Source organism: Aethalodelphis obliquidens, unplaced genomic scaffold, assembly GCF_003676395.1.
Source record: "Aethalodelphis obliquidens isolate GAN/ISIS:26980383/991018 unplaced genomic scaffold, ASM367639v1 scaffold38, whole genome shotgun sequence".
NCBI classification, from domain to species: Eukaryota; Metazoa; Chordata; class Mammalia; order Artiodactyla; family Delphinidae; genus Aethalodelphis; species Aethalodelphis obliquidens.
Window position 1 is genome coordinate 19,273,858 of NW_020837982.1, and position 25,147 is coordinate 19,299,004.

The following is a 25,147-nucleotide window of genomic DNA, read 5'->3' on the forward strand; positions in this document are numbered from 1 at the left end:
TCCCTCCCTCCCTCCCTCCCTCTGTCCTTCCTTCCTTTCTTGTCTTGCTCACATCACCCCTTCTTCCCTCCCTTCTTTATTTCAGTAAACGTTCCCCAGTTCCTACTGTGCACCAGACAGCTTGCGGAGCGTTGGGGACAACTGGACAGACACAGGCTCCGCCCTTAGGCCCCTGCAGCTGGTGGGGGGGAGTGGGGAGAGGCAGATTCTCAAGCACCTTCCAGGAACTGTGGGTGACAATCCACAATTACAGCCACCAGCCCCCTTGAGTGACCTGGGGGAGGAGCCCAGGGGCCTTGCCTGTCAGGCTCACTTGTTTGCTCCAGAGGCTTCTCCTGCCTCCCTTTTGGAACCTAAGTCAGCTCAGGTCACCCCTCAGCTCAAAACCTTCCCATAGCTCCGCCTCCCTCGGAGACAAAGGCACAGATTTCTCAAGGCTCCAGAGGAGCCCCTCCCGAGCCCCCACCCCTTTTGCCCCCTCTGCTCAGCCCCGTGGGCTTCTGCAGCTCGCCGGGCGAGTGCCACCTCAGGGCCTTTGAACATGCTGCTGGCTCTGCAGGCTGCTCTTTCTCCAGTTATCCTCACGGCCCCTCCCTCACCTCCTTCGCAGTGAAACTTTTGTGACCCAACCTAACATTGCAGCCCCCCGGCCACTGCTCTATGTTTCTCCATAACACTTGACATTCTAAGTCCTCTCTCAGCTTGTTTATTCCCTGTCTCCTGCACTAGAGCCTCAGCTGCTCAAGGACAGGGATTCTGTTTGTATTGTTAGTGCCCTGTCCCCAGCAGGTGGCACAGTGCCGACACACAGTGGGTGCCCAACGACCGTGACTTGAACGAATAGATTGATTGATTGATGGATGGATTGCCTCCAGGGCACCCTGCCTGCTCTAGCTGCCAGTCTGGGCTTAGCTGGAGAAGAGTGTGAAGGGCTGAGGGTGGGCAGTGGCCCTCCCTCCTCCTCTGCCCTCTCCCACCATGTCAGCCCCAAGGCCTCCACTGCGTCCAGAAGGTGGAGATTCAGGTAAGTGTGAAGTGTGGCTCTGACCATGTCAGCAGTGAGCGGCAGAGAAAGGGTTTGTACTAGGAAAGTTGAGGTCAGATGGGGGTGAGAGATGAATGAAAAAACTGATGCTCTAAATGATGAAGAAAGGAAACCGATGGAAAGGTAGGTGAATGAGAGGGCAGATGGATGGGTAAATGGATAGATGAATGGATCAATAGGTGGCTGGATAGATGGCTGGATAGCGGACAAATGAGTTGATGGATGGACGGACAAATGAATGATGGATGGGTCAATCGATGAGTGGTTGGGTGGGTGAACAGATGGCTCGGAGAAGGATGAGAAGAAGCAGCTATTATGTCCTGAGTGATTCCTTTGTGCCCTGCCTGCATTTCACACAATCAATCGCATTTAATTCCCATTACAACCCTGTGAGGGAGGCATTTATCTCCCCATTTTACGGACGAAGATAACCGAGTCTCAGGGATGTGAAATGACTTACTAAGGCCTCACAGCTGAGGAGAAGTTGAGGCCAGATTGGTACCCAGGTCAGCTTAGCCTTAAGGGCCGCCTTGCTCTTGATGGGGTCACCACCACACAAGCGGGCACCCTCTGGGGACGGGCAACCCATCTGGGCATCTCTGAAGCTCCCTCCAGCTGGCCTCTGGGGGAGGAAGTCTCTGTGAAGACCTGTAGGCTCCAGCCTGATGTTTACAGCGTCGTTTGGCCCCATAGGAGTGAGGTAGTGAGAGCAGCTCACCCACAGCCAGGTTGTCACCCAGCGCCCTGCCTCCAGGAAAGGGGGTGTGGGTGGGAGGGCGACAGGCGTGATTCGCGGCAGACGAAGGGAGCCTGTTTCATCTGGCCCCGCCATCCCAGGGCCGGTGCTTCAGCCAGCCCCGTAGCCTCAGAGCCCCGAGCCTCAGTGCCCAGTGGGTACAACAGGCATCCTGCTGCCCAGCTCGCTCCCTGGGATACTGGGAACGTACTGTGAGATGATGAATGTGAAGCGTGTGGCACGCAGTCGGTGCTCAGCTTCTAGTGACGGTGATTCCAACCAGTTCTGCCGTGTTCTGCCGGGAACTCTGGCCAAGTCACTTCTCCCTGAGCCTGTCTCCTTCTCTTTAAAACAGGGATGTGGATGCCTCCTCTGCAGCTCTGTTGAGAAGATTCTATTCATTGAACAAAGCTTTATTTTCCCAGGTAACTCTAGGTGCTGCGAATGCGGCAGAGAATAGAACAGACAAACTTTCTTGCCTTTGGGGCAAGATAACATAGCAAATAAGTAAATTACACACCATATTATGTGGGGTTTAGTGGTATAGAGAAAAGTACAGCTGGGAAAGGGGTGATGGAGTGGGGAGGGGTACAGTTTTAAGTAAACATCCGGAAAGGCATATCCCTGAGAAGAGATGTGAATAGAAACCTGAGGCTGGTGAGAAGGGAGCCCTGCGGAGATGTGGGGGAAGAGACTTCTGGGAAAGGAAGCGGCAAGTGCGAAGGCCTGGGGTAGGCAGGACCTGGTGTGTTCTAGGAATAGCAAGGAGGTGTGAGAGGAGGGGATAGGAAATAAGATCGAGAGGTAGTGGAGGTCTTGAGGCTGCGGCTGAGTTGGGAGGCGTGGGAGGGTTTTGAACAGAGGGTTTCACGGGCCGCCGAGTCGGTGATGTGTGAGGAAAGGGCCATTTCTCCCCAGCGGAAAAGCCCCTCTCCTGGGCCTTTCAGAGCTCAGCCCTGCCCTCCCGGCTCTCGCCCCATCCGCTCACCCCCGGTGACCCCTGTGGAGGCTGCAGGAAGCTGGCGGCTGCCCCTGACCAGGGCTCAGACAAGGCTGGCATCAGGAGCCCACGAGCCCCAGGAGCCAGGTGGAGACAGCTCCTCCATCAGCCCCTCCCCTGAGACCCCCAACCTGCAAGGAGGAGACTGCGATGGGCAGGAGGGCAGGTGCCTGGAAGCGGCTGCCCGGCTCCACGCCTAACCCGCGTAACCCAGTGTCACCTTCAGGAACTTTATCTTTTCCATTTGGAAACGGTTTGTGGTCCAGATTTTTCCCGAGGCAGAAACCCCTAAGGATGTGCATGACACAGCCGGGCATAAACCGAAACGGGTTCTAAAACGAAACGACAGAAATCCTCTCTGTCTCCCTCTGCGCTCCTCAGATGATGCTGGGGTGGGGGTCGCTCCTCAGATGATGCTGGGGGTGGGGGTGTGCCCAAGCTTCAGAGCCCCTGAGACTGGCGAGGCTGAAAGGGCCCCACCCAGGGTGGGGGGCCCGGTGGGGGGCAGTGCCTGCTTCAGCCCGCGTGAGCTATGTGCTGACACAAAGGCCTGAATTCCGCATCTTGCTTCCCTCAGTGCACCCATTTTGTGCCTAAGCCCTGGCTCGACTGAAGGCCCAGGAGGGATCCCAGGACAATGGTGCCCCAGCTCCGGGCACTGACCTCGTGGCCATGCATGGACAGGCTCAATCTCTGCACACCCCACATCCCGCTACACACACACACACACACACACACACACACACACGCACACACAGACACACACAGACACCCACACACACACACACACACACACACACACACACACACGAGACAAATTGACCAGAGTCCCCGCCCAGATATCTGCAGCCTGCTGCGCAAGGACAGAAGGGTCCTTGTAATAATGGTACTCACTACCCCTCACGGCAGCTGTGTCTGGCTTTGAGCTGCTGGGGTCGCAGGAACGCTTCGCTCTTTCTTCTGCAGAAAGAACGGAAGAGAAAGAGGCTGAGCTGTGGCCTCCGAGAGACCTTGATTCCACACACACTGCCTGGTCCCACCGCCAGCCCTTTGTCCTTACTCTTCTCTCTGCCCCAAATGCCCTCCCCGCTCCCATTCATACAGTAATGCTGGACCTTTAGGCACCCGAGGACTGCGGGGAACTGGGACCCTGAAACTTCATTCCTCGGGGAAGGGAGCAGTGCAGCTGTTACGAGCATCGAGTGTGGAGTCAGCTGCTTCGTGGCTGCGTGACATCGGACTTCACATCTCTGCGCCTCGGTTTCCCTCAGCGTAAGCTGGCCAAGATGCTCTAAGTGGGAGAATGGAGATGTGGGTGGAGAGGCTGCCTGGAGAATGCAGTGTATGGGACCCAGGGGTGAGCTGAATCGCCCTGAGGTCTTGGGGCCTCCCCAGGAGGCAGGGGTTTTGGGTCTCCATGTTCAGCTGAGCTGCCTGCTTTGGGAGTTCGAGGAGGGGACTGCTTTCTCCACGCAGTCCACCTGCTCCATTCCAGAGCCCCTTACTGTGGACAACTCCTGCATCTTCCCGGCCTCCTGATTGGGAGGGGCTCCCCACCCAGACCCTCTGGCCACTCTCCCTAACTCGTCTTCTGAGTGCCAGTTTCAGGTGCTGGAGATGCTGGCTTTCCAGGGGCTTCTGGAGTAGCCAGAGGCATCAGGAGCCTCGGCCCAGATGCCGGGGAGGGACTGAGACCTGCGGCTGGGTAGGAGGGCTCCCCGGCAGACTCGGAAATGGCGAGGCCAGGAGTGAATGTGTGAGGTCTCTCAGGGCCCCCCCAGTGACAACACCCAGCCCGGCCCCCAACCCCAGGGCTCAGACATCCCCTTCTTGGTCTGACCCCCTGAAGGGGCGTAGGGACACTGGAGCTTGTGTAGATAGATGTGCAAGGCCCGGATCAAGGAAGGGTGAGCTTGGGGCTCTGAGGCACGTGGCCACAGGCCTAGGACTGGAGTTGTGGAGTCTCGGCAGGGGTGTGGCCGGTGGGTCCAGCACCTTCGTGGTACCGTCCCTCTGGGGGCTTCGGGCCCATGCCTGTGCCTTAGGCCCCTCCTCAGAATCTTGGTCTTAAAAGCATCAAACGACACCCAGGATGCCGAAGGAGCCAGTTATTACAGTGGCTAAAAAGCACATTTGTGATATGGTAAGGTGTGTGCTTTTTTCTGAACGCATCGATGATAATGTTGAGTGGCAGATTTAATCCCCACCATAATTTGGGGCCAGAGATGGATGTAAATGACGCTTGCAGAGGTCTGTAACACCAAGAGTGGGATATGAATACATCTGTGACTTTTCTGGGTAATGAAGTTCTAGGCGCTGCCACTGACACCAGCGTTTGCTGCCTCAATTTACAGTGGAAGGAAATGGTACATTTCAGCGGTGCCTGGTAGAAATAGTGATACTCTTCCCATCAAACACACGGCCCCGAGTTCCATCCCTGACATTCCGCCTGCTCCCGCCCGCCCTGCCAGGAGGAGCGGCGACACCAATAATGCCACAGTCAGCGATGGACGGTGACAAGCGGCACCATCACTGGTCTTTATGGGGGCTTTGCGCTGCGCCTCATGGCAGCTGTGTCTGCTCTTCCTGCATCTTATCCTCACCACAGCCCTGCAGGGCGGGCATTAGTATGGTCCCCATTGTGCAGAGGAAGAAACGGAGGCACAGAGAAGTTAAATGACTTGCCCAAGGTCACACAACTTGTAAGTGATGGTGTCAGGATTTTAACCCAAGCCTGTCTGACCCCAGGACCTGTGGTCGTTACTGAATCCTCTGTGTTCAGAGGGACATTCCCTGGGGCTGGGCTGGGCTCCGTGGATATGCAGCTGATTCTGTGTTTATCATCCCCATCCCTAGGCAGGCTAATGGAGTCCAGACGGAGGCGATACGATTGTCCCCGTGCTGTGGATGGGCCAGCCTGGTGGGAGGGATTCCTCCAGCTCTGAACAGAGACCTGCACTGAACCTACTGCCACGATGCCAGTCGGGGTGGTGCCCCGGGGCCAAGGGAACAGGGGGGCAAAGGTGTGTCAGGACCCTATAGACCACCGGGGGACCGTGCACGTCCCTCAGACCAGTGGGTCCTCCTGGCCCCTGGCACTAGGCGAGGCTGTCCCCGAGGAGCTTCTGTGAGATTCAGGTCATCACAGAATGTTTATTAATCCCACAGACAGGATGGGGTCGGGCAGCTCCTCAGGGAATCTGGAGCTGAAGGAGCTGGGCATGGGAAGGAGTGAGGGGGTGGGTTCAGGACGGCTTTCTGGACCAGCCTCCTGGACAGCTGAGAGCCCCAGAGTGGGGAGTCTCCCTCTCCCCTCAGCTCTGGGCTACTTTTTAAATGAATTAATGTGGCGGGGGCGGGGGGGACGCACAGAACCCTTGAAGGTGGTGTAAAGGCACAACGAACTCACAGAGAGCAGCTCACCTCCCTCCTGTCCCCTAACCTCCCAATTCTCTTCTTGGGAGCTAGTTTCTGGTGTCTTTCCAGAAGATTCTATCCAACACCCTAGGGTGTGTGTGTGTGTGTGTGTGTGTGTGTATACGTATCCTGCTTAAATAAAATCCTAATGATGGCATTCAATCCCCTCTCTTCTGCATTGTGCTTTTTCACTCTATCTTAAAGAATTTGCCTCATTAGATCCATTCAACAAATGTTTATTGAGCAGCTACTAAGTGCTATCTTGTGGCCGACAGACCAGACCTCTGTCCTCATGGAGCCCAGTCCTTGCTCCGCACAGCTGTGTGCCCCCCGCCCTGGTGCCATGGTGTCCTCCCCTCTCCAGGGAGCAGTGCAGAGCGGTGCTGCTACAGAGCGGGAACTTCTGAGGTACGTCTTGGTACCCGTGTGCAAGCACGTCGGTGGGATGAATTCCCAGCATCAAGGGAGGTGTCTTCTTCACTTGGCCAGCTGTGGCCAGATCGTGGTTGAAATGTCAGGGCCTGGACTGAGGCAGGGAGGTGACCCAGGCTGGAGGTGATGCCGCTTCTGGTGGAGAGCGAGATACGGAAGCTGGAAGTGGGACGTGTTGGGGGAGGGGAGAAGCCCCCTCTGGCCTCAGGGAGCCCCCAGTTTGAGGGGTAGGCAGGCTTGGAGAGGGACAGTGATGTGATGTGGGAAGCCTGGGAGGCTGTGGGTGCCCAGAGCAGGTGTGGGACCCAGCCGGGGAGGGCAGGGTACCAGGGAGGCCGCAGGAGCCCCCACTGTGCTGGGCGCGTCCGAGCACTGTCGCCGGGAGAGATGCGTCCTCTGTCCACTCGTCCAGTGAATCCCCCGAGGGCCTCCCAAGCGCCAGGCACTGTACTCGGGCAGCACTGTACCCATTCTACAGCAGAGGAAATGGAGGCTTAGACGGGGAAGGCAGGAGCTGAGGCCCCAGAAACCCAGTCTCCTCCTCCCCCCCACTCCGCCCCCTGTCCCTGAGAAGAGCCCAGGCTGTGGGTGCTCCTTAAACAGGAGCTTCCACCCAGACTGACCCCTGGAACTGGACCTCAGGACACCAGGGAGCTTCGTCCACCCCGTCGCTTTATTACATCTACAAGATAACTTGAGTTAAAAAATGCTGCAGTGATAAATGCTTTCTGCACAGAGTCAAAGAACCAAACAAAAGCAGCCCTGAAGCCCCCCTGTCCTGAGTGTGCGAACTACTCTCGTTCCTCGGAGTGGAGGTTGAGCTCTGCTGAGGTGCCCAGCGGGGACCCACCAGGTGGGCCTGAGCCCAGAACACTCAGGAAGCAGGTGTAGACGTTTGCTTCCACACAGAAGTGAACGAGGGGCACAGTCTCCAAACCTCCAGGGTTTTTGCTTTGCTGATGCGAATATATCTGTCGTTTTTCTTAACAGAAATAGGATCATGTAATGGGCCCTATGCTGCCTCTTGACTCTTGGCGAGGGGCCGCGAGGAAGGGGAGTCAGGGTGTCCTGGCCAATTCACTCTCCGTTGTCAGGCCTTACAGACCTACTTCTGTTTCGGAGTCAGGCCCAATTCAGAGAGGAGCCCGAGGCAGCGGGCTCCAGCCCCGCCCCCTTGTAGGATGGAGGGGTGAGGGGCTGGTCCTGGGGACAGAGGCCCCATCCGTGGGGATCTCGACGGGCAGGCACAGGGAAGAGGCGGGCAGTGCCTACCTGGAGTGGAGGGGCTGGTAATTGGCTGGGTTGTCCCAGCGGGGAGGCCTCCCTGGGGAAAGCTATTTTTAACTCTGAGAGCTGAGGCCACTTCCCTCTCTCCCTCTGTTGCCCTTTATTCCCGTCATCCTGGGGCCTGCAGGCCATCCCAGCCCCTCTGGAGGAGGGGAGAAGGGGAACGGGAAGGGCAGCAGGTGGCCTCACCTGCACCCAGTCCTTTACCCTCACGGTTCTGCCAAGGAAGAGGAAAGAGGTTTGGGAAGTTTGCGGGGCTTTGTGGAGGCCTTGCTGGTCTTCTTACATCTACCAGCAACCCCTCGAGGGCGTGGAGAGGAGTCTTAGAACCCACCTCAAAAATCTCTCAAGTTACAAAAGGGATTATTGCCATTGCAAAACTCGAAGTTCGGGGATGGACTTAAAGGGCCCCATAGGCCGTGTCTGGAGTCTGTTTCTTGCACCCTCACCTCTGCTTTCCTCTGGGTGGGGGTCCTCTCAGGTGGGCTCAGCCCACATCGGGGCAAAGGTGTCCCCAGCGGCCCCTGGGCGTAGAGCTCCTTTCCCAGCTGATGCAGCCAAAGTCTTAGGGCCGGTTCTCCTTGGCTGGCTTTGATCACATGTCCACACCCCCAATCAATCACAGTAAAGCTCACAGCCAGGCCTGGGTCACCTGCATCCTGGGCCGGCTGTGGTCCCAGCCATCCCTCCAGCAAGCAGATGGTAGAGGGCATGGGTAGGTGTGGGTAAGGTTCTCAGGAGAGGGGCTTAAACAGTGGGAGAATGTGGACCACTGATGCCCCCAAAGTGGCCCAGCCAGGACAGCACCCGCCCAACGCACAGAAGGTATTGGATCCAGCGGCCTTCACCCCGGTGCTGCCCCCTGGCCTCCAGAGAGCTGCAGCTCCAGGGGCGCGGGGAGGAGGCCGCGTGCTGAGCCTGTGCAGGAGGCAAGCGTCAGCCGGCCAGCTCCAGGCTGAGATCGATGCCGGCTTCCTGACGGGGTGGGCGGGACTCAGTGTCCTGTTTCCAGGGCTGCACTCCGTTCCTGAAGTTCTGCTCTCCTCAGATCGATGCCGTAGGGTCAGCCCGGGGTTGCAGGTGCCTGGGGACCGGGGAGCGCAGGGCCGGGAGCTCGCAGGCTGTCACTTTCTTGACCTCTCCCTGCCATCATGTCTCTGCGGCACCCCTGACAAAGGGCCTCGGCCTGCACACCTGTCATGTCTTCCCCAGGCAATCTCTTCCCACTGTTTTGGGGGCCCTGGGCTGTGAGCATGCTGGGCGGACGTTGCCCCTGCCCTCATACAGCTGACAGACCTTGGAGGAGACAGACAGTAAACGAGATGCCGCAGAAAGTGGCCAGCTGGGAAGAAAGTAAAACGGGGGATGGGAGACTCTGTGCAGAAGACTGTAAGCTGCCCCCGAAGGAAGAACAGTCTGGGGAGAGAGCCCAGCAGCAGAACCAAGCTGGCTGGCCGGTGTGTTGGGAACAGGGGGGCTGAGGAGGGGGTGCACTGGAGCTTTGGTTCTCAGTCGTGCCCTGGGAGGCCATGAGCCCATTCTATGTTGCGAGGGTCTCCTGCTGAGGAAGGAGAAACCCGGGCAGGCTCCTGGGAGGAGGCAGCCCTTGGGGCTGTGGAGCTCGGAGGGGTCTTGGGGGCATCGAGGCAGCAGCCTGATGGGTGGGGTGCCCAGTTTTCACATCTCAGTCAGTGGTTAATTTATGCTGGTGTCATCATATTAAGATACAAGTATTACAGGAGCCGGCACCTCTGAGCGTGTGGCCACTCAGACCAGTAAACCCCAGCCTGCGGGGGGCCCCCTACCCACCCCACCCCTGCTCCTCATGGCTTTGTGGACTCGGGAGCAGTCTCCCGTCTCTGGGCCTCACATTCCTCAAATGAAGGAGTGGTTCCAGAGGGACCAGGGGCTCTTTGCCTCCTGGCCTGTGGCTCTGAGAATGCCCGGCTCAGCAAATGTTTTCCTGAACAGCTACTGTGTGCTCCGCCCAGGGCTGGGAGGGCCTGGGTCCCACCCTGGAGAGGAGGGGAGAGTTTCAGGGTTCGGGAAAGCTGGGCACATTCAGAGGGTGCTGGGAAGGGCCGTCCGTAGCCAGAACTCCTGCTGTGTGCAGGACACCTACCTCCTCTGTCTCACTGGCTTCTCATGCCTGGGAGGGCGTCCTGGGAGGGCGGGTATTTTATGGAGAAGGAAGTGGGACCTCGCAGGGAACATGTCCAAGGTCCCTCTACCGGCCCTGCTTGGCCTTCCTCCACGCCACAGGGAGGTGTGACGCCCCCCACTGCTCTGGGCAGTGCCCTGGGAGGGCCGAGAGCCCTCTGCCCACAGACCGGAAGCCCTGGGCCCCTCTGTGCTCCAGTTCCTGCACTGGGACGAGGGCGAGTCCCCCCCGCCCCGGCCGCCCTCCCCCTGGGAAGCTGGTTCCCCTTGTTGTGCAGTCAGGGACTGTGTGTCCAGGTAACAGTGACTGCTGGTGGGGTGCGTTTAGGGTTAGGAATTGAGTTCCCACCCAGCTGGTAGGTCGGGAGGGAGGGGTGCAGAGCCTGGAGGCCAGCAGCCTAAGGAGTTAGGCTCACACCTCTGCGGCACCTTCTTTGCTGGGTGACCTTGGGCAGGATACTCGCTGTCTCTGTGAAATGGGTCTGATGATGGCTCTGGGGGAGGCTCGGGGCCCAGGGGGATGACCAGCTTGCCTCACGCTGGCCTTCTTGGTGAGCAGCTGGGTGGGTGTCTGTGTGTGTGGGGTGTTCTGGGGCTGAGGAAGCCCTGGGTACACCCCCTTGTCCCAAGAGCTGCCAGAATCCTAGACCCAGTGTTGCCCCAAGGTACTCCTGTCCATTCCCCAGCTGAGACCATTTGCTGGAAGCGTCTCCCAGCTGCGGGGCATCCCGGCTCCTCTGGGGACCCAGGATGGGTGTCTTGGGGCCCCTTCCTCCTACGGTAGAACCGTGTCCTCTGGGAAACTGGGCAGGGGAGGGTGGGGAGCTGAGCCACTTCCCTCCGCGGTCACTGTGAGAGGGAGAGGGAGGAAAAGTTTCCTGAGAGCTTTTGGTCCCCCGGGAGCTGGCCTCTGAGGAGGAGAAAACCAGGACCCTGCATACCAGTCGGGCAGAACAGGTTGGGGGCATGGGGCTGGAATCTACTGGGATGCCCCTTCTCTCTGCTGTAGCCCCTCGCAGCCGTCAAGGCAAGGGGCAGGGGCTCTCATACTGGGGACAGATATGCTCCCGAACTTGTGAAATAGGGCCACTGTCATGGTGACGATGAAGTGTCTTCGAGAGCGAGCGCTTGGTCAGCGGCCGGCGTCTACCCAGCCGTGAGCCTGCCAAGGCCGTCAGGTGTGCTCTGTCCTCAGTTCTCACTGCAGCTGCAGGACGAAGGCGAGGCAAGTGAGGCACGGAGAGGCGAGGGGATCTGCCTCTGCAGCTGGACAGAGGACATGGTGCGGCTCCAAGTCTGGACAGCCTGGGGTGAGTTTTCCGGGTGGCCTCGCCCAGGCCGAACCCACCAGCTGCCTGGGGCCGGGAGCCTGGGGCTGGTGGGGACTGCAGACCACTCTGTCTGAGCCGTCAGCGATCTGGGCGGCGGCCAGAAAGCCATCCTCCTCGGTTAGAATCCTGCAGCCAGTCTCCCTGCTGTGCAGACACATAATTATGTTTCACATTAAAGGGGAAGCTGGAGGCTGAGGGGGCCAGAGAGCCCTTTGAGGCTTGTGTGCTGAGCACAAACCTGCCTCCTTGGCCGAAAGCTGTGGCCCCAGAGCTGAGCAAGGGGTCGGCCTGGTGATAAAATGGGGTCTCCCTAGGCCAAGGCCCAGCTGGGCAGGTCTGTCTGCCGGGATGAAAGGCCTGGGCCCTGCCCAAGGCTGAGAGATCTGAGGCCCAGACAATAGGCCCCAGGAGGCTTGGAGGGCAGGGCTTGTGGGGACAGGCTGGGAAGAGGCAGAGGCAGGGGTGGCAAGAGAAGAGGGTCACATGGGGGTCAGGTCTGCAGAGAAAGCGGGCAGGGGGAGGAGCACAGAGAAAGCAGGAGAGGAAAAAGCCAAGCAGAGCGCCAGATGAGGAGAGAGATGCTATTAAAGAGGGGGAAACGCTTGTGTCCGAGTGTGCATGCCTGGGGTGCAACGGGAAAGGAGTCCATGGGAACGTACAAGCTGGGACCTGTGTGCACATGTGCCCTCCTGCAGCTGTCACCCTTGCACGTGCATGTATGAGTGTGTATTGCACCTGCAACCATCATGCATGTCACGGCATGCATTTTGCATGTGTGGATCCAGATGCCTGAGCTTGTGTACTCGGCTGTGTGCACACGTGTGTGTGCAAGATTTCCTTTCCTGTGTGTGCGCTCGCCATGCACCTGTGTGGGTCTCTGGGCGGACATGCCTCCGTGTGTGTGTGTGCACGCGCGCGCGCGCTCCAGTGCGCAAGTGGCTGGCCGTGTGTCTGTGTGTGGAGGGGGGCCGGGGCCGGGGACGCCGGGCCAGGCCTGGGCTGGGTGGGCGGGGGCAGCGGCGGCACGGCGCGGGGCGGGCGTTCTCTCCGCGGAGAGTTAGAGTTGTTGCCGAGCTGGGTTCTGGTGACAGCCGGGCGCGGAGCTGGGTGCGCGCCGAGCCTCAGCTTCCCGCCGCCTCCTCGCCCTCCATTGCGCTCTCCCCGCCTTCTCCGGGCCTTGCCGCTGCCACCGCCTTCCCGGGAACGGCAGCCGAGGGCGAGGGCGAGTAGCCGGAGGGGCCGGAGCGGGCGTGGAGACGCGGGGCGCCTGGGCGTGGGGGAGCGCGCCCGGCCCAGCCCGGGATCAGATAACAGCCGGCGGGGGAGGGGGTGGGTCGGCCGCACGCGCCGCGGGACGGAGGGACGGACGCCAGCCGCGCCGACCGGAGCGTGCGCCCCGCGACTGGGGGCGCCGTCCAGGCGCGCGCCCCCGCCCCGCGACCGGACCGGGGCGATTGGCGCCCCGCACAGACGCTCCCCTCAGCATGGAGCGCCCCCGGGGGCTGCCCTGAGGCGGCGGCGGCGATGCAGGCAGCGCGGCGGCTGCCGGGGCCAGGAACGGCCGCCCGGAGCTCGGAGGACGCGGAGCGCGCCGCGCCCGGGGCACTGACCGAGGTAAGCGCCGGGGGACCCGGCTCCAGCTCCTCGCGGGCCCCCTTCCCGGCCGAGCGAGCACGAGGAGGTGCAGCAATTGGGAAGGTGGGGCGGCGGGGTCTGTTCGACCTCTCGTTTTCTGCTTTTTTTTTTTTTTTTTCTTCCCCCTCCCTGGTGAGCGTTAGCAGGAAATGCTGACTGCGAGCTTTTCTCCTCTGCCATGTCTCCAGCCACCGCCGCCAGGGAACTTTGCTCCTTGCTAACCTTCGTCTTGGGGGCGCTCCGGGAAACTTTGAGGCGCCCTCGGCCCCCCTCTGAACGCCTCGCACGAGGGGGCTCGGGAGGGAGCGTGGGGAGGCGCTTCCGCAGGCGGTGTCAGTCTTACGAGTGACCTTCCCCGGAGACCCCCCGACCGGGGCGCGGACTACGGGCGGCCCGGCCAATGCCCCCAGGCCCAAGGGCTGCGGGTCCTTGGAGTCGTCGGTCTTTCCCACCTCCTGCGCTCTGTTGGAGTAAAGATATTCTGGAAACGGTGTGGTCCTCTGGCACTCGAGGGCGCCAGCCGAGGAGTCCAGCCGCACCTTTTTTCGCTTGTACAAGTCGGCCTTGATCGCTCAGGGGTGGTCGCTCGGCTGAGAGGCCCCGCGGGTTTCAGGGCCGGGGTCCCCTCACAGTGCTGACGTCTGCTCTGGTTGTCCTGGGGCGCGGGGAGGGGCGCGGGGCGGGGGAACCAGCGGCAACTGGGTGGGGAGTTCCTGCGGGGCTTCGCATGGGATTTGAGGCCCCAGTGGGTGTCTGTTGCTGCCTGTTCCGGTGGAGTGTGCACATGTCATGTGAACATTTTTAAAACCTGTGTTCAGGACTGGAGGTCACAGGAAAGTGTCTCTTTGGAGGTGGTCTTTGGTTCTGGGAGGTTCTCCTGCCTCCCCGCGGCCTGGATCTGCTGAGACCGGGGCCACCCTGCTCCCCGTTTCCCCAGCAGCTCTTCATCCGGGAGCCCTGCACTGCCTGGGACCTTTGCTCCGTCCTTCTCTGCTCCCCGTGCCCAGGACGGACCCTGGAATAAAGTGCTGGGGACCTCCAGCCCCCCATATCCGCGTCGCGGAGCCCGGGTTCGCAGGCTCCGTCTCCGGGGAGCGCAGAGGCGCCCACACGCCGCTGAAATCAGCAGCCGCCTCCTCGAAGGTGCGAACCCAGAAGGCGGTAGCCTCCAGCCTACCCCTCGCCCGCTCCCTAGGTGCCGAGGACGGCCAGGCCCCGGCTGCCGCCCCATTCGGACCTCAGCCTCTGCCTGTGCTCCTCTGCAGCCCCTCATCGCAGGTCTCCGCCCTGGACCGCCACCGCGTGGCTGGAGAGCGCCAGGGAGGGGAGAGCCCGAGGAGCGGTGGGGGCGTGTGGTCTCTTTGCGGCCAGCTCCTCCCCCCGTTGTGAGAAGAGCGCCCTCAGCGCGCGCTGGGACCCCCAGAGAAACTCCTCAGCGTGATCCGCCCCTCAGCCTTCTGGCGGCCCCTCCCCTCCAGGTAGGGGGCCGGGTGTCGGCAGCTCCAGGAGGGGGCCTCGGAAGGGCTCCAGTCATGTGGGCCCCAGACCCCTGAGGGAGAGCAGGGTGCTTGTGCACCCCTGGGGACAAGAAGGGGCCTCCAGCGTGCTGGACAACAGGGGAGGGCCCTCCTCTCTACGGGTGTGCCGCTGAGCGCGTGTACTGGGCACTCTATAGATGCTGGGTGTTGGCACTCACCTGGCAGACCCGAATTTCCAGTCCCGGACTCCCTCCTTGTGCCCCCCTCTCCAGATGAGGGCACAGCAGAGCCCCCTCCCAGCCCTGAAGGGGAGGGACCTTCCCTCGGCCAAAGGGGCAGAGCCTAAGTTCGTCGGCCTATCCCTGGACGCCCCTCCCAAGCCCAGTTGCCGTGTCAGACCCCCGTCAGCCTTCAGGTTGCTTAGGAGGCGACCCCTCCTCGAGGTGTGTGCCTGGTGGAAGGATGTTCAGTGAACTGTGCTGTGCTGTGAGGAAAAGGTGCCCAGAGAGGGGCAGGATCTTGCCCAAAGCCACACAGCAAGCCAGGGCTTTGAGCGGAAGCCTCCACCTAGCTCTCTCCAGGCCAGAGGGCCGCCCTGCCAGGCTTCCTGCCCCAGGGCCGTGGTGTCCCTCCTCTCAAGTCTGCCCAGAGCAGGACAAGGTAGCACTGGTGGCCCCGAGGCAGTGAAATAATAGTGACAGCGGTGGTAACAGTAACAACACTAACAGTGACAGCAGCGCCCTGCAGTTATGCAGCACTGGGACCGGCTCTGCCTGCGGGCAGGCCTCTGGCCTGGCGAGGCCTCCGGTGCCCTGGGCCACGGCTGGCAGCACCGGGCCCGGCACCAGGAGGCCTTGGCACGGCGTCTAGGGTGGAAGCAACTGCATCGTCACTCCCAGCAACCTCTGTGGCCCTTGTCTGGCTCCAGGCCGGAGGCTGCTGGAGCCCCCTCGGGGCCCACCTGGTGTCCACTCTCGGGCTCACTGCTCCCAGCTCGGGCTGGGCCGTCCCTCCGACAGGTGCAACTGGTGCCTGTTGCTGGGTCCCTGCCGGGGCTCTTGCTGTGAGTGACGCCTGGGCACACCTGCCCCTGCCCTGGGGCTGCAGCTGGAGCCCTGTCTCGGGCTGGCATGGAGGAGAGGCTGGGAGAGAGGCAGCTCGTGGGCAGCAAGAGGGGTAGAGGCTGGCTGGCCACTCGGAAGGTGTGCGACATGTGGGCTCGGTCCACGGGATGGCTGCTCCAGGGGAGTTGGCAGTGTGGCAGGGAGGCAGCCAGGGGAAGGCCAGAGATGAAAGAAAGCCAGGCTGAAACTGGGCCGCAGGCAGGGCAGGAGGCCCGGAGGCTTCAGAGGAGCCGTGGGGCTGGGGCTGGGGGTGGGGCTGGCCAGGCAGGAGGGTTTTCCAGAGGATCTGGGGCCGAGGGCAGAACTGGAGCCCTCACTGGGCACTGGCTGAGGGCCCAGCACTCTGCCGGCTGATTTAATTTCCTAATGGTCTGCTAGTGCAGAGGATGGCAGTAGCTCTGTGAGGCCCAGGGAGGCTCTGGGAGAGACTGGAACGCGGCTCGGACCCAGAGCCCGCCTTCCTGCATCCCACAGACAGCCTGCGCAGAATGCATCCGTGTGCCCCGCTGTCTGTGGGGGCTGCCCCCTCCCCGCCCAGGGCTGGTCCCCTCCGGGCCCTGGTGCCTGCCTGCCATCCCAGATCCCAGGTTGCTGTGTCCTCGGGACCTGGTTAAGGCCTGGCATGTAGTAGGTGCTCAGTAAATAATTGGTGGGTCTGTGTCTGGGCTGTTTTCTCTGCGGCTGAGGCCTCACTGGGGGCTGTGGTGGGGCTGTGAGCTCCTGGGGTGGAGGCCCTGTGGCCCGCTGCTCAGCTGTGGCCCCAGTACAGTGTCTGGCATACAGAAGGTGCCTAATAAATGGGTGTTGAGTAAATGGAGACCTGGCCCTTGACCTGGCCGCTTGTCTCATTCTTTCGGGGGAGACTTTAGGGCAGACGGCTAGGGTGAGCGAGGCCGGGGGTCTGACTGTGGCCCGGTCACTTCTCTTGGGTCTCAGTTTATCATCTGTGAAGTGGGATCAGAGCGCCAGGTGGGGAGGCTTCTGAGAGCACCCAGGATGGGAGAGTGGAAATGTGAACCTCTGCGTGTGCCTTTGGGGGAGTCTCAACAGAAATGGGGTGCGGAAAGGCGGGGCTCCATGGAGGAGGGCATGTGAGCCTCTGCGACGCCAGAGCCTTGGTATCCGCCATCCAGTCCAGCCTTCCCTTGGACAGGGGGGAAACTGAGGCCCAGAGAGGGTAGGCGAGGGTTCTATGGGAGAAGAGGGCCTCCCCCTCCTAGTGTGTCAGCTCTACCCCCTCCCCAACCCACTTCCTCCTCTCACCCCACCGACGTTCTGCATCTCGAGGCTTCCTGCCCAGCTGCTGAAGTAGCAGCTGCAAAGGCCGCGTGAGGCTGTGGGCGCCCTGGGGACCCTGGTCCAGCCCCTGACTAGCCTTCAGCCCTGCAGCGCCAGCCACGTTTCCCTTGGCGTGGCCTCTAGGGTCTTGGGGTCTGGACCCTCCTCACCCTGGTCCGCCGGGCCCGCAGCTTGGCCCTGTTGCCGCCTGCACTCCCCTCTTCCGCCCAGGCCGCCGGCCTCCCGCCCGCAGTGCCTCCTCGGCCTGGGCCTTTGCCCCGTGCCCCCAGCTGCCCTCGCCGGAGCTCCACGGGGCCCTCCCTCACTGCTCTCAGCTCCTGCCCAGACGCCGCCTACTCCCCCGCGCCTCTCCTGGCTCCCTGGGCAACACGGCAGCCTCCCTTCCCCGCGCCTTCTCGGCTTTCTTCTCCGTGGAACTTAGCGCAGTCTGCCACGCTGTTTCCTCTTGTTTGTTGTCGGTCTCCCTTGGGTGCAGGGCAGGCCCTGTCTCCTGAGCTCCCCTCTGGGGCGGAGCCGGGCCCCCTGCAGCTCGCCTGGGGCTGTGGCCCCACGTTGTGAGGACGTCCCCGCGGTGGGAGTGGGCAGCCTGCGGCCCAAGAGGGCAGCCCCGGCCAGAGGTGGCAGCAAGTGGGGGACAGCGCTTGGGACCCTCTTTCCCCGAAGCCTCCTCACAGCTGCTTGGCGGCTTCGCCAGCAGAGCTGGGCTGGTGCGGGGGGGCGGGGGGGCATGTGGAGATAGCGAGGTACCGAGCTCTGTGTGTGTGCACGCACGCGTGTGTGTGCGTGTGCGTGAACGGCCGAGGTCACGGAGGGGCTGTGCGCCCCCCACCCTGCCCACCTCCCTCTCCTTCCAGCTGCAGCCCAAGCCCCCTGAGCTGGCGGCTCCAGCCCTGCAATTCTCCGGCACTTAAGGCAAAAATAAATCGCTGCTGGCAGCTGGCGTTCTGGGAGGTAGCAGCCGCGCCACCCCCCTGCCCCCGACCCTGTGCCTGTGGGCTCTTGGTTCCAGGCCAAGCCGGGCCAGGGGGGGCTAGGAGGACTGGGGGCCCCGCGGGGAGCTGGCTCCGTCCAGCCCCTTCTCAGGAGGAGAGGTTGGCAAGGCCCAGAGAGCGCGGGGCCTGGCTGGGTCGCGCGACGCGCAGAGGTGGATGGAAGCCGGCGACTCCCGAGGGGACCGGGATCCGGGGCAGGTGAGGGGGCTCAAAGGTGGGGCTTCGCAGGGGCCTGGCCCGTGGCCTCGTGGAAGCAGGGTGTGGGCAGGGCCCTGGACCCCCCTCGCACAAGGCCCTGGGGACCAGCCCCTGGACATGTCTTTCCCTGCTGGCCTCTCCCTTTCCTTCTCAGAGAGCCCTAGAGGTCTCTGCCTGGTGAATCTTAGTGACACAGGCCCTGAGGAGGTCAGAATTCAGCCTTATTCATGCTTTTGACTATTGAGTCTGGAGCTGGTATCTTTGCTTTTACCCTGTGCCTGGGGCTGGGGGCTGGGAACTGATGTCTGGATTGGGGGAGGGTAAAGAAACCAGTAAACAGACACTTAAGGAAGCACAGACTTTGTCATATTCTCTTGCTAATTATCACAGTTTTTAATGACAAGCGTGTTAACATGCTCACGGTAAAGCATCGCACGATCGTAAGGACAGAAAATGAATTTCTTTTTCTCAAACCTTGTCTCCCCCTCACCCCCACCCCAAAGCGTTATGCTTTTGAGGGGACTCATTAGAGAACCTTTTAGATTGTCTGAGTGTTTAACAAACATGTGGATGTAGTTGTGCACACCTGCTAGCAGCTGCAGCGCCCTCTCTCTGTCTGTCTCCCCCTCCCTGTTTCCGTGTTTTCTCATCTTCCCGTCCCTGCTGTCCCTGCTGCTGCCCCAGGCCCCATACTCGGGGGCTTCATCCTCTCTCCTTTGATTGACCCGAGGGCTGAGTCTCAGAGTCTTGGGACCACAGAATCTTAGCTGTGGAGTCTAGGAAAGCACTCAGCCACCCGAGTTCCTGGGCGATGGGCTGAGTCGTGGAGTTGTGGCCTCTTTGGGACAGAGAACCTGGAATTGCAGAATTGGCGTGTCTTACTCCCGGGAGAGGTGCTGAATCTTTGCTGGGGTCCCTCCTTCCTCAGACCCCTCGGGAAGCGGTTGGAGAATGCAGATCTCCTGGCTCCGTCCCCAGAAATTCTGGTTCCGAGGGCTGGGGTGGATCCTGGGAACCTGCCCTTTTCGGTCTCCCCAGCAGTGCAGCCACCACGGGGAGGTCACCCTGCTGCAGCCCAGTCCTTGACCCTGGGCTGGCCCCGTCCCCTCTGGCCTCAGGGCCCACCCGGCCCAGCGTGGACAAATTTGAGGCTGTGCTCGAGTCCCGCAGGGAAGGCACGGTCCAGGCTGCGCGTCCGAGGTCCTCGGCAGGGGCAGGCCTCTGCTGGGGACTCGGTCCCCCCCCACCTCTGAGCTTCCTGTCGGGTGCCAGCACCGTCACTCCTGTCACCTGGAAGCGCCGCCCCGCCTGGCTCCACTGAGGGCCCCTGTGGAAAGGGTCTGAGAGGCTAAGTTCGGGGGGGTGTCGGTCACCCCTGTGCTGGCCCCGGGCCTCAGGGACCCCGCGTGTGAAGTGGACGTGGGCATCGTGCCCCGCCTGCGCATCTGCTTTCTCATCCCTTTGCCACTTCAGCTCTGCGGTCAGGGCAGCCTCCGCTCTCCCTGCCCCCGGCCCCTCTGCCACACAGGCCGGAGGCTCGCCGTGCCCGTCACCTCGGCCTGCTGTGCCTCAAGCTGTCGGAAGCACCTGCCCGGCTGGGGCAGCCAAGTTGCCCCACCCCCACCCCAGGCCCCAGGAGCCTTCAGAACCACGGGAGGCGGTGCCTCCGCAAGTCCCCGGAGAGCCCCGGAACGGCCCAGCCCCTCCCTCGGGGCTTCACAGCAGAGGAGACCCGAGCCACCCTCTTCCTTTCCTCTGGCGGCCCTGCCAGCCAGAGCCTGGCGGCACCTGTGGGCTCTGGCCCCGATCCTACAGCAGATGCCCCAGCCCTGAGGCTCCAGAGCCGGGTGACCAGGCTCTGGGTCCTGTGCCGACCCAGCTGCCCTCCTGGTGGGCCTCAGGGGACCCCAGACACCCTGCCACAGATCGAGCACTGGTGGATGGGGAGTGAAGGGGGAGCAGCGCCCCTGGGGGCTGTGACCCGAGCCCTTGGTCTCAGTCTCCTCCTCTGGGAACTGGGGACACGAGGCGAGGTGGTTGAGCAAACCCACACACCCGACGTGTCTGCCCTGCCCTGCGAGGGGCAGCCGTCCTATGGGGTGGTCCATCAGCCAGGTCCAGAGGAGAAGACAGAAGTGGGATGACGGGGGGAGCGGGTGGGGTCTGTACTACTTTCATACCAAGTCACCACAAACTGGGGGGCTTAAAACAAAACAGATGATCGTCTCTCCGTTCTGGGGGCCAGAGTCCGAAATCGAGATGTCGGCAGGGTCGCTTCCTCCGAGGATCCACCCCGGGCCTCTCTCCCGGCTCCCGGGGCTGCTGCGGCCCTCGGGGTTCCTTGGCGTCCCTCCAGTCTGCACTTCTGTCTTCACGTGGCCTTCTGCTCCCTGTGTCTTCTCTCCTCTCATGAGGACGCTTGTCATTGGACTCAGGGCATCCTTATCCAGGCTGGTCTCATCTCCACATCCTTAGTTACACCTGCACAGACCCTTTATCTAAACAAACTCACATTCAGAGGCACTGGGCTGGGTGGACATATATTTTGGGGGAGCCGTCACTCAACCCGTTACACGTGGTCAACCTGGATATGCTGCCCTGTGTCTCGACTTTTTCTTTTTTAAGAAAAACATATTTTTTAGCAACGTATCTTGGAGACACAAGCAGATACGGTATGCTTGGTCTGTGCCGCTTACCAGCTGTGTGTCCTTGGGCAGATTGCTTGACTGTTCTGTGTCTCAGTTTGCTCATCTGCAAAATGGAGGCATTAACGGTTCTTCCCCCCATCGGGCTGCTGGGGGCGATGAAAGGGATGCACAGGAGAGGTGTAGCAGGTGACCCCTTTGATTAGTACATCAACCAGCAGAACGGTTTTAAGGTCTGCCCAGTATGCCCTGCACTGGGCTGGATTTCTGTTTCGTGAGCCTGCTTCGTTCCGGGGCCCCTCCAGCCCTCGGCTGTTATCACGTGTGACGCTGCCATGATCACCTGGGTACTGAGGTCCTCGTGCCAGCGCTGTCCAAGCAAAAAGTCCAGAAGCGGCCCTGCTGGGTCGGAGGGCTTGTGCCTTTGTAGCTTTTAGAGCTACCACCGCTGCGCCCTCCAGGGGTGGTCCCCGCCCCTTGGAGAGTTGAGCGTGCCTGGGTCCCACCGTGGCCTCCACCGCGTCTGTTTTAGAGCCAGTGCAGCGTTTCTTCCTGTTGAAACCCCTTCCTGTCGTTCCCTTCCTGGCAGAGTGGTCATTTCCCTGACCTTTGCCCTCCCCCAGGTTGAGGTCTTTGGGAGTTGGGTGGGTGCCCCTGAGGCCCTTTCTCATCCCGTTGGGTTCTCATGGCTAGCCCCAGGGGTGGGAAGCAGCTGCCCTATTTCCAGATGCCAACACTGGGCCTCAGAGAGATCGCATAGCAGCCCAGCCCATCTCTAGCAGTCTGTCTGCGCCTGGAGCCCGAGGGGCCTCCTCAGGTGTCTTGGTTTCCCTGCAAGCTTCCCTGGTGGCACAGTGGTTAAGAATCTGCCTGTCAAGGCAGGGGACACGGGTTCACGCCCTGATCCGGGAAGATCCCACATGCCGCGGAGCAACTAAGCCCGTGCGCCACAGCTACTGAGCCTGCGCTCTAGAGCCTGCGAGCCACAACTACTGAGCCCACGTGCCACAACTGCTGAAGCCCGTGCGCCTAGAGCTGGTGCTCGGCAACAAGAGAAGCCACCGCAGTGAGAAGCCCGCACACCACAACGAAGAGTAGGCCCTGCTCGCCGCAACTAGAGAAAGCCCACGCACATCAATGAAGACCCAATGCAGCCAAAAACAAATAAATTAATTTATTAAAACCCCCCCAGCACTCTCCTCACTGGAGGGAGAGGGCTAGCTTTCACTCCTGCTGGCCCCCCTGCCCTGGCCCCATCCCTGGGCCACCAGGCAGGGTCCCTCTGGAGATGGCTGGTGAGCTGACAGGCCACTGTGATACCCTGGACTGAGGCCGTGTGCCCCGGGGGCCTGGGTGTCCTCAGCCCCCTCCCTCGGCTCCTGGCAACCGTCAGGATATTTTGGGGGCTCCAGCAAAATGCCCGCCTTGGTGGTGGATTCAGCAGCCTGTGGTGTCACTGGGCGCCTTTATTTCTCAGGGAGTGCCGCGGTGTTTCACTGAGACTTGGCGCCCAAAACCATGAAAATGACTGTTTACTTGGTGTCTTCTGGTGCCAGGCGCTGCGCTCAGTGCTTTCCCGAACATCATCTCATTTAATTCTCAAAATGTACTGGCCAGGAGTGGAGCAGGGATTGAGAGATGGGGTGCTGAGGGAGGCAGGTGGCCAGACCGGGGAGCCCCACGGCTGGGCCCCCGGCGCCTCCAAAGGCACAGGGGCCTTTAAGAAGGGCTCTCCCTTGAGGGCAGGCCGAGACCTGGGCTGAGGATCTGGGAGGTGCAGTGTTGGGCATGAGCCAGGTTAGCCTGGATTTAAATGGGGCAGCCCCCCACGCCCCCCTGCTGTGTGACTCTAGGCAAGCAGCTTCACCTCTCTGAGCCTCACTTCCCTACTCTGAGAAATGGGGCCAAGTTTGCCCCGTTCAAACTGTGATTGTGTGTGCCCGGTGTTAGAACTGTTTCAGAAATCTAGATGATGGAGGAGGGTTCTGAGAGTCCTGTCCACTTTACAGGTGGAGAGACTGAGGCCCCAAGGGGGGAGGGACTGAATGACCTGCCACCCTTCATCCCCTGTGACCTCAGCCACAGGACATGGGGCTGGTCCAGTCTCCCTCGTTTTTACCCTCACCGGACTAGGATAGAAAGACAGACCGTTATTTGAGTGCCTGCTCTGTACTGGGAGGCTCGTGCAAGGGAAAGATTTAAGTTCTCGGCGTGCGGGTCGTGCCCCCTCTGTCCATTTCTCAGGCAGCGGTGGGGCTCACATCTGTCCGAGAGCCCCATGTCCCGGGAGACCCCCCCACTCCCGTGGCTGCGTCGTGGGCATGCTGGGCTTTCCACAGACCTGCACGCGAACCTTTGCTGCTTGGGGAGACAGCAGGGCGGCCGATTCACTCACCGCTCGACTTTGGACCCGGGGGAAATGCATCCGCGTGGCCTGAGCGAAGTCTCTGCAGAAGTGGGGATGCTGGGGCTTGTGGAGCAGAGAAGGTGCCCCAGGGGAGGGGCTCTGGCCTGGCCCAGCAGGAGGCCTCCCAGGGTGAGTGTCCAGCCAGTGGACCTTAGAGAGCCCTTCAGAACCACCCCTGGTGCCCTGGTCCCCTGCCATCTGCCTCCTGAGCCCACCTTGTCCCTCCTGGACATGCAGGAAACCAGACTTAAAGGACGTGAGCCCCTGAGTCCAGTTGCAGCCTGCACTGCCCTGGGGCCTCATGGACCCCTCTCTTGCTTCCAAGCTTGGGGCTCTGGCCCCAGACCTGCCCCCTTTCCACCCAGAACCTGGCCTCTTGGTCCGGGGGCCCTGCCTCCTGAGGCTCTCCAGGGTCCTGGAGTCTCAGCTGACAGTGTGGCCTCCTCGTTACTGAGAAAGTCAGAGGAGAACCTTGCAGCTCCCACCTCCCGCCACCTGCAGCCCCTCACCGTGCCTCCATCCCTTTCCTGTGGATGGGTTGTTGTCCCCCATGGCCACTTGGCCCCTCTGCCTTCACCTACCCAAGGCCATTCCTGTGGTGTCTCCCCCTCCCTGCTAGCCCCTTCGCTACACCCTGCACCTGTTCCTTCCAAAGGAGATCACGGAGGGCCTGCCATGGGCTGGCACTGCCTCCAAGCACCAGGACACGCCAGGGGACAAAACAAAGCCCTGCCGGCATCCAGCTGCAGTAAAAACTCTCAGTAAACTAGGAACAGAGGGAAACTTTCTCAACTTGGTAAAGGCACCTACAAAAATCCTGGAGCTGACATCATACTTAATGATGAGAAGCTTGGCTTTCCCACTAGGAACAAGGCAAGGAAGTCCTCTCTCACCAGTGCTTTTCAACATCGTACTGGAAATCCTGGCTGATGAGATAAGACAAGAAAAGGAAATAAAAGGTATACGTATTGGGGAGGAAGACACAAAACTGTCTCTGTTCACGAATGACATGATCATCTATGTAGAAAATATGAAAAAATCGACAAGAAAACTCCAGGAACTAATAAGCAGTTATAGCAAGGTTGCAGGATACAAGGTTAATGTACAAAAGTCAATCAGTTTCCTATATACCAGCAGTAAACAAGTGAAAAGTGAAATCTAAAATGAAAATCACAATACCATTTCTGTTAGCACCCTCCCCCCCAAATAAACCACCGAGGTATAAATCCAACAAAACCCTGATGAATGAAATCAAAGAAAAACTAAATAAATGGAGAGATATTCCATGTACATGGATAGGAAGACTCAATATTGTTAGACATCAGTTATTCCCAACTTGATCTATAGATTCAATGCATTCCCAATCAAAATCCCAGAAAGTTATTTTATGGATATCGACAAACTAATTCTAAAGTTTATATGGCGAGGCAAAGGACCCAAAACAGCCAACACAGTACTGAAGGAGAAGAACAAAATTGTAGAACTGACACTAACTGACTTAAAGACTTACTATAGGGACTTCCCTGGTGGTGCAGTGGTTCAGAATCCGCCTGCCGATACAGGGGACACGGGTTCGAGCCCTGGTCCGGGAGGATCCCACACGCCACGGAGCAAATAAGCCCATGCGCCACAACTACTGAGCCTGTGAGCCACAACTACTGAGCCCGCATGCCACAACTACTGAAGCCCGTGCGCCTAGAGCCTGTGCTCCGCAACAAGAGAAGCCACTGCGATGAGAAGCATGCGTACTGCAACGAAGACCCAACACAGCCAAAAATAAATACATTTTTAAAATAATAAATTTATTTTTTAAAAAAGACTTAACTATAAAGCTACAGTGATCAAGACGTGTGGGGTTGGCAACAGGACAGACAGATCAATGGAGCAAAGTAGAGAGCCCAGAAATAGACACACACAAATATAGTCAACAGATCGCTGACAAAGAAGCAAAGGCAACACGG

General features: G+C 60.4%; 1 protein-coding gene and 1 long non-coding RNA gene across 2 annotated transcripts in view; both read left to right on the forward strand.

Moving 5' to 3' along the window:
• The window catches only part of LOC113633177 (uncharacterized), a 39,661-nt gene extending 33,313 nt beyond the window's left edge, over positions 1-6,348 (forward strand). The window contains exons 6-10 of the long non-coding RNA XR_003438095.1: positions 86-1,024; positions 2,137-2,206; positions 3,748-4,924; positions 5,136-5,483; positions 5,638-6,348. This is a non-coding gene — a long non-coding RNA (uncharacterized LOC113633177). The remainder of the gene's footprint in view (positions 1-85; positions 1,025-2,136; positions 2,207-3,747; positions 4,925-5,135; positions 5,484-5,637) is intronic.
• A 6,154-nt stretch (positions 6,349-12,502) lies between these two features.
• The window catches only part of KCNJ12 (potassium inwardly rectifying channel subfamily J member 12), a 33,582-nt gene continuing 20,937 nt past the window's right edge, over positions 12,503-25,147 (forward strand). Inside the window, exon 1 of the mRNA XM_027131340.1 lies at positions 12,503-13,022. The gene's annotated coding sequence lies outside the window, so the exon portion shown is untranslated. The remainder of the gene's footprint in view (positions 13,023-25,147) is intronic.